Raw genomic sequence first — 7,414 nt, forward strand, 5'->3', positions numbered from 1 at the left:
GTTGCCCATTTGTAGCCAAAGCTCAGTTTAGGCAAATACTGCCCTGTTCTTGAAGGAAGCCCATCTCTTTCCCCTAGAGAAGAAATTCCATTAAGCTCATGGTTCTGGGGATGTAACTCGGTGACAGAGTGACTGCTCAGGTGGTCAAGGCCCCGAGTTAGAGCCTAACACCACAATGAACAAGTGCTCATGAGTTTCTTGACAAGAGTCTTCGTGTTCAGCAAACCATTAATCTTACCCAAACCGTCAGATTCAACCGCCAGAACCAGCTGCAAGCGCACTGAGTGCAGGTTGTACTGTCTCCTGGTAGCCAGCTTTGCTGAATGGAAGGAGTAAGAGTCAGCTAGTTAGCACTCCTTCAGTGTGTGGCTATACGCTATTGGGCACGGTTGAAAGGTCAACCCTGTAACATGGCGGGCATTTCTGAGCAATTTATGCCAGTGAGAATTTTGGTTTTGGAAATGGCAGAGATATGTTTCTGCTGATCCATTCTGGAAGCTTCCCGCTGGGGTTTGGATGCGCAGGGAAAAGTGAGGACGGAGGACAAAGTGAAATCAGGTTATCCAATGCTGGGGGTGACTCTTCCGGCCCTTTGAGTCCTCAGATCCTGTGAAGTCTAGCCTTAGTTCTATCTGGCAGTATCTTTCTCTGTATCCACGGACATTATCTAGTAGCTGAGGTCTGCTCTGTTCCTGAACACTGCACTGTAGTGCTTGAAAAATGAGTGTCTCCCAGTTGCTGCCTTAACCAGCCTCATAGGAACTGGTGTTTTACATCCCTCTCTCTCACTGCATATGAAGAACTGCAAGGCTTGCTTTCTGCCTTGGCTGCCAGACTCTCCCAGTAGGATTCATCTCTACTTGGCCATTTGTTTAGTAACATCATCTTCTTGGCTTCCAAACTCTGTCTCAGCCCCCTCCCCCTCCATGAAGAAAAAGGACTTTCATTTGAATTTGTTCCCTGGGGTCTGTTTCTGAGAGAAACATAAACTAGACTCGAAGGCAGAGAAGAGGACCCTGAAGGGCTTCCCAGCTGTTTGTTTTACACCTTGCAATCCTGAGGCAATCAGAAAGCACTGCCAAACACTTACCCTAACCCACGAAATTCAAGGGCACCTTTTCCCTGTAACAACTAAGCTCTAAGCCATTGGGAACCACTGTCATGGTGTCAGCTGGGGCCTCATATTACTAAACCACACATCACTATCTGCCATTGTGGAATCTGAGAGCCATCAGCAATACCCTGAAATGCAGAGGCACAAATCTAAGTTTCAAGTCAGCTCTGACCCAGTCTGGTGGCTCTCAGCCTGGCACGCTTTCACATGCAGCTCTAAGTGCTGACAGAGCCTCCAAGAAGAGACTTTAACACTCACTCTGAGGTCTGAACAAAGCCAAGTAGTCACACTGTGCTTGATTCTCCTTTATTATTTGGCCAGGTGACATGAATATGGAGAAAGAAGCTGGTTCCTCTTTAATGAGGTGAAAGCCTTTGCAAACTTGGCACTTAAAATAGTATTGCTGCTTGTCTGGGGATAGAATACATTAGGGGAGAGAATTGAGAATAAAGGATGCTTTAATGGATAATGACTGTAGGCTATGCTAACCAAATTCAAGGATATCTAATTTAGTTTACAATGGCACAGAGGAGGGCCAGAGGGAGGGACATCCTATCTGGACTGTCTCTGAAATGTGACTGGCTATTCCTCCTGTCCAGCATCCATATATCTTACCAGGTTTTAGAAACCTGGCATCTGTCCATCTGCCCAATTCCCTTAGCAACTCGTTTGTCCTTTTATTAAATTCAGGCAGAGCTCATTTCTCCCCATGCAACCCAAAGCCTTGACTGACAGAGAAATCAATAGCCCATAATAGAGCCTCTTCTGGGCTCTTGTGCAGGGAGGATGTGGGCTGTGATGAGGTCCTCTACTAAACTGCTTAGTTTATACTCCTGTTGTAAAGTTCTGTGATTTTACATGTTGTGCTGGCCAGTTGAGACTCTCAGCTAACAGAGATTTGCCATACTTAATGGTGATGGAAGAGGATATGGAATGACATCCTTATAAAACCGGAGATTTGGTCCAGATAAAACCTCATAGTGTCCTAAGTTACTGTGTGTGTGCACAGGGTAAAGCAAATGGATGTACCCAGAGAACATTGCTTTGGTGTCAAGGCCATGAAAGGCCATGGTTCGTATTATGGTCACAGGTGACTACATCATGCTGATGCTAACAGCAATCTAAATAGTTCTGTAACTCATTAACATAAATGGGCTATGGGGCTTTGTACACAGTGAGTCATTTTCCTCTATCCTCCTCATAAGCAAGGGAAAGGTCACACTGTATCAAAATGCAGGGGGAAGTAAGGTTAAAAACTTATGGATCAGGAAATCTTTCTTGGTTGATGATAAATAAGCCAATGAATTTGGAATGTGGTTTCAAAAGAGCCTTTTTAGATGTAAAACTTAAAGATTTGGTTTGTTATGTATTTATGTGTGTTTGTCTGTGTGAATGCACGTGCATGTGGGTATCTGTGGAGGCCAGAAAGAGGGAGATCACCAAGAACTGGATTTACAAGTGGTTGTGAGTCACCAATTATGGGTGCTGGGAACTGAACCATGGTCCTCTGAAAGAACGGCCAACACTCTTAACCGCTGAGCCACCGCTCCAGCCCTCAGTATGGTTTTGAAAAGAAGAGAGGACTACTACAGCTTGAAAGATGCTTCTGGAGTAGTTCGATCACATGCAACCACAAATCTTTGCTTGGATCCTTATTCTAATAGTGAGAGAACAGAGGGACTTTCCACATGGACCAATGATGTTGAGGGATTGACTGTTTCCTTAGGAATATTAGTGGTACTGTGGTTGAACAAGAGAAAGAAGCTGGGTGTGGTGGTACACATACGGAAGCAGAGCACTCCAGGTAGGGTGATTAGGAGCTCAAGGATGTCTTCAGCTACGTACCAAGATTGAGGATAACCTGGACTAGCATATCTCTATCTCCCATTCTCAGAAGCTTTATCCATAGGGTATATCTGCTGAACTTGACTATGCAATCGAGCAATGCCTGAGATTTCTTACAATACACTCTAGTGCAGGGCTGCATTATATCTTGGTTGCTTGAGTACCTACTCCCAGCCCCACATGAACCAGGCGTACTGGGCAGGCCTGTTATCCCAGCATTTGTGAAGCAGAGGTGGGAGAATCATCTTGAAAATTTGGGGCTCACCTGGGCCCCAAATAGAACATAGAAAGAATGTTTCAAAAACAAACAAACAAACCGGCTGGGGGGGTGACCCCAATTTGTCAATAAAGAGATTTTAAACATTTGAAATGTATATATGTTTACATCTAAACATAGAGTATATATACACATACATATATATGTATATACACATATGGATGTTACAAGTAAAATAGCATACAAGTGCTACTCAGAGCCCAGAGCTCACATAGGAACTGCATTTAATGATTCAAGTTGAGCCTTTTGGTTTTACAAAAGAAGTTTTAAGTAAACAAGCTGTAATTTGCTGGAGTATGAGCCTGAGAAGTTTGTATTATGCAACAAACTCTGATTATATAACAAAACTGCTTTAGGGAATGGATCCTGTGAGATGCCTGCCCCTTCTGTCTCCATAGCACTCAACCCAGGGCTGCAGAGTAAGTGTTTAATAAACGTGGGCTGATGGACTAAACTCAGGAAATGAATTGTTATGAAGAGCAGTTTAATTCTCTCTGCACTTAGTCCATGCTGCTCAATCAATTTGCAAACCAGGCTCCCATATCCACCCTCTTTAGGGATTTGTCACAGTGTTTGAGCTTGCAGGGGATTTGGAAGTGTCCTCACTTGGCAGAGGCAGAGATAAGGGCCCGAGGGGTTATAGGGCATCCTGCTTGCTATTGGTATGTTGTTAGCTCTCACCTGCAGTTGGACAGTTCTTAGTGGCTTTCAGAGGGCACAAACCTATCTCCTGCTTGCTTGTAACTTTGGCTGTCTGTGGTTTCAGCTAAGGAGAGAAAGAAGTTGTTGGAATGCTTCACCATGATGCTGAACGAAAGACATGAGTATAAAACTCATCCCCTTGATTAACCTTTGCTATGTCTGGCAGAGGTCTGGCCATCGGGAGCTTTCTTTCTACTAGGGAGGAATGTGCACGAGCTAGGATCTGAAAGGTGCCCTGCCATGTAGGATTACTGGAGCTAAGTAGTTAGGTAGAGCCCTGGTGATGGAGAAGGAACACAATGGCTTTGGAGGTTCAGGTCCAAAAGGCATAGAAAAGGAGAGTAAGTGGCTTTGATCCAGCCTGGCCTTAGAGTCATGCTTCATTTTGTTGCCATTCAGGATCCTGGGAGGCCTCTGTGGGGGTGATTTGGAAAGATCCTGTGTGTGTTAGTGGCGACAGGAAGGGAGGGAGGGAGGAAGATGAGAGAACTGGGCCAGGGAGAAGCTGAAGGGGTCCTAGACAGATAAAGATTCCAAACAGGTGGTGGCCATTGAAACAAAAAAGCAAATGTAAGCATTTGTGGGTTTTGTTTTGAAAAAGTCCTTCCTATCCTTTATAGAAGGTTCTTTCAAAAGTGGCCTCCAATGAATTGTGTCTCTGTATTCATTCTCTTGCATAGTCCTTTGTTACAATGCCTCAGAACTTGACCCTGTACCTTACTTTGGCTCATGAAGCATTGGTAAATATGATGCAAGTAGAGTCTTAAACAATGTTTTGTATAGTGGGAGTGGAGAATGCTCTTGGAAATTGCCAGTCACCCTCTGCATGATGGTCTGGTCGACAGCTGGCCGCAGTGGGTAGACTTGCATCTAAGGTCATCTCCAAGTGTCCAGCACTAGTGGATCTGCCAGATGAATAAAACTACAAAAGTAGTCACCAAACAGCTGCTTAGCCAATCCTACCAGAATATGGGGATCTCCCCCAACTCCCTTTGAAACAGGGTCTGTGTAGCCCAGGTTGGTCTTGAACTCTCTACCTTCCTGCTTCAGACTCCTGAGTGTTGCGATTGCTGGTGAGTACTACCTAATGCATGGCTCTTCACTGTTAAGTTGCACTTATTTAGTATTATTGTTACTTTATGTGGACTAGTACGGGCGCACTCCTGCTATGCCATGTGTAGGGATCAAGGGACGATTTTAAGGAATAGGTTCTCTCCTTTCACCTTTATGTGGACTCCAGGGCTCAAACTCAGACAGTCAGACTTGCGTGGCAAGTGCTTTACCTACTGAGCCACCACTCTGACCATCTTCAGTTTTTTAACGTGGAATTTAAATTTTGTTCTAAGTGCATTATCAACAGCAGCTGTGAGAAATGATATATATCCTGCATATCTTGCATAAATATCTGCAATTCTTACAGCATTTACCTTATCCACGTTGTCATGCAAAGCTATAGTATAGTATCACAGCTAGGATATTGCTATTTGTAGATGATGTTGGTCAGATTTCTCCATTTGCTTTGTACTCATTTGTGTACCTTCAGTTGGGTGCAATTTTCTCATATGTAGGTTCTATATCCTGGGTAGAAGAGGCTATGGAAGTTTTCAGTGTGAAACACTTTCATGGTATCCTATAGTTTATGAAGAGTTTGGGCACTATTTGCATGCATATATACTGAACATCTATTGATAGAAGTCTCATGAAGCCTGGGACATAGCAATGGTTCACTAATTTAAAGACTGGAAAACTTAGGCCCATGGATGCTTGTGCTCATGCATGACCAAATCTCAAACCTAGGCTCTCTTGTCTTCACATTCCAATGTCTTATTAGGTCATACCTACTTCCTGGGTTTAGACAATGGAAACAGAGAGAAGAGGTGGTCAGAGAAAACTACGATGAAATGAAGAGCTTGGTAGGTTGGCTGGGTGCACAGGTATTTATTTGTTTGCTTATTTTAATATACAGACCTGTAACTCCATGACAGAATATGAAAGGGGAAAGATAGTAGGCTGGGGATGTTAGATGGAAGGGAGGGACAGGCACTATAGCATCCTTGCAGGGATAACAGCACACTTTACACCAAAATGTTCCCACAGCTCCTTTAGAGCCTTGCAGCAGGCACTGAAGATCTCATGAGAGGGGGGTGGGACTTGTGCAGGCAACTGGAAGATTCTCACAATTTAATATGCAAGAATTACAGACTCATGAGCTAACTCAGGGAGTTCCAGGCACCTGACAGTAGGCTCCAAGGCTGAAGAAAAGCAGGGAGTGGGCACGGATGCTGTCTTGTGTCTTCTGCGAATGCACCACCCACAGAGACAGCAGGGAGAAAGATTTGCTTGGAATGCCTCGAGGCTTCTTGGTAAAGTACTATCTGTGATGCACAGCAACCAGGGATTTAAGGATAAAGAGAGAATGAGGCCAACACACTTCATGCAAGCAGAAGGGCCTGCCCTGGTCCACAAGCCTATCTTCTGAGAGAGAGAATGGCTTATGCCAATGTGACCTTACTCACAAGGCTGAGTTCTCCCATGCATCAGGAAGGTGATTTCCCTCTGGGAGAAACAGAGTCTGTGAGAGCTGGATGTTATAAGTGACTGAGGAAAATGGAAAGCAATAAATAAACACATTGAGCCCAGATGTGGCAGAAGAGACAGTTTGACATTTATTGGGGTTTACAGAAACCTTCAGCATGCTAATGAGGTTGATCTGACCTGCTTCATTACACCTCTGTTGAAGTATTTCTAAAAGTTTATTTGTTTAATTTTGGGAGTACACTGTTACTCACTTCAGAGACACCAGAAAAGGGCATTGGATGCCATTACAGATGGTTGTGAACCACCATGTGGTTGCTGGGAACTGAACTCAGGACCTCTGGAAGAGCAGTCAATGCTCTTAACCACTGAACCATCTCTCCAGCCCCTCTGTTGAAGTATTTTAAGGTATTTACAATTCTGACATTTTACATACAAACCCTTTCCAGACATCTGTAAAGCATGAGGACATTTTTGTACACCTTGTACAGTAAGTAGAAATCTTTGAGCACTGGGTTTTCTGAACTGGACTGAATAGGCTAGGCATGGTGATCAAAACAGGCAGCTCCCAGTCTTTGTTCTTTTGGTGAGACATGGAGACATTCAAACCACACGTTGCCTTGTATGTCTTTGGGGCAATTAAGTTCATGATGCTGAGGTCATATATAAAGTAAATGCCTCCTGGTGGTTCAGGGAGGGGAAGAGAGGCAGAGAAGGGATGGTCTGGAAAGGTCTCTCTGAGAGAGGGACCTCCCAGGGGAAGTAGCTGCATATAAGAAGGCCATTGGGCATAAAGGGCAGCATCCCAGACCAGGGAGTAAAGTATGAGCTGGGACCATCTTACACCTGCTAGCTCCATGCTTCACTTTCGCCATCTTTGAAGCAGACATCTGGGAATGCAACCATGCTATCTTAAACCATGCTGGCTAAGGGGGTGACAA

The sequence above is a fragment of the Mus caroli genome, unplaced genomic scaffold (genome assembly GCF_978045245.1).
Source record: "Mus caroli unplaced genomic scaffold, Mus_caroli_1 scaffold_2, whole genome shotgun sequence".
Lineage (NCBI taxonomy): Eukaryota > Metazoa > Chordata > Mammalia > Rodentia > Muridae > Mus > Mus caroli.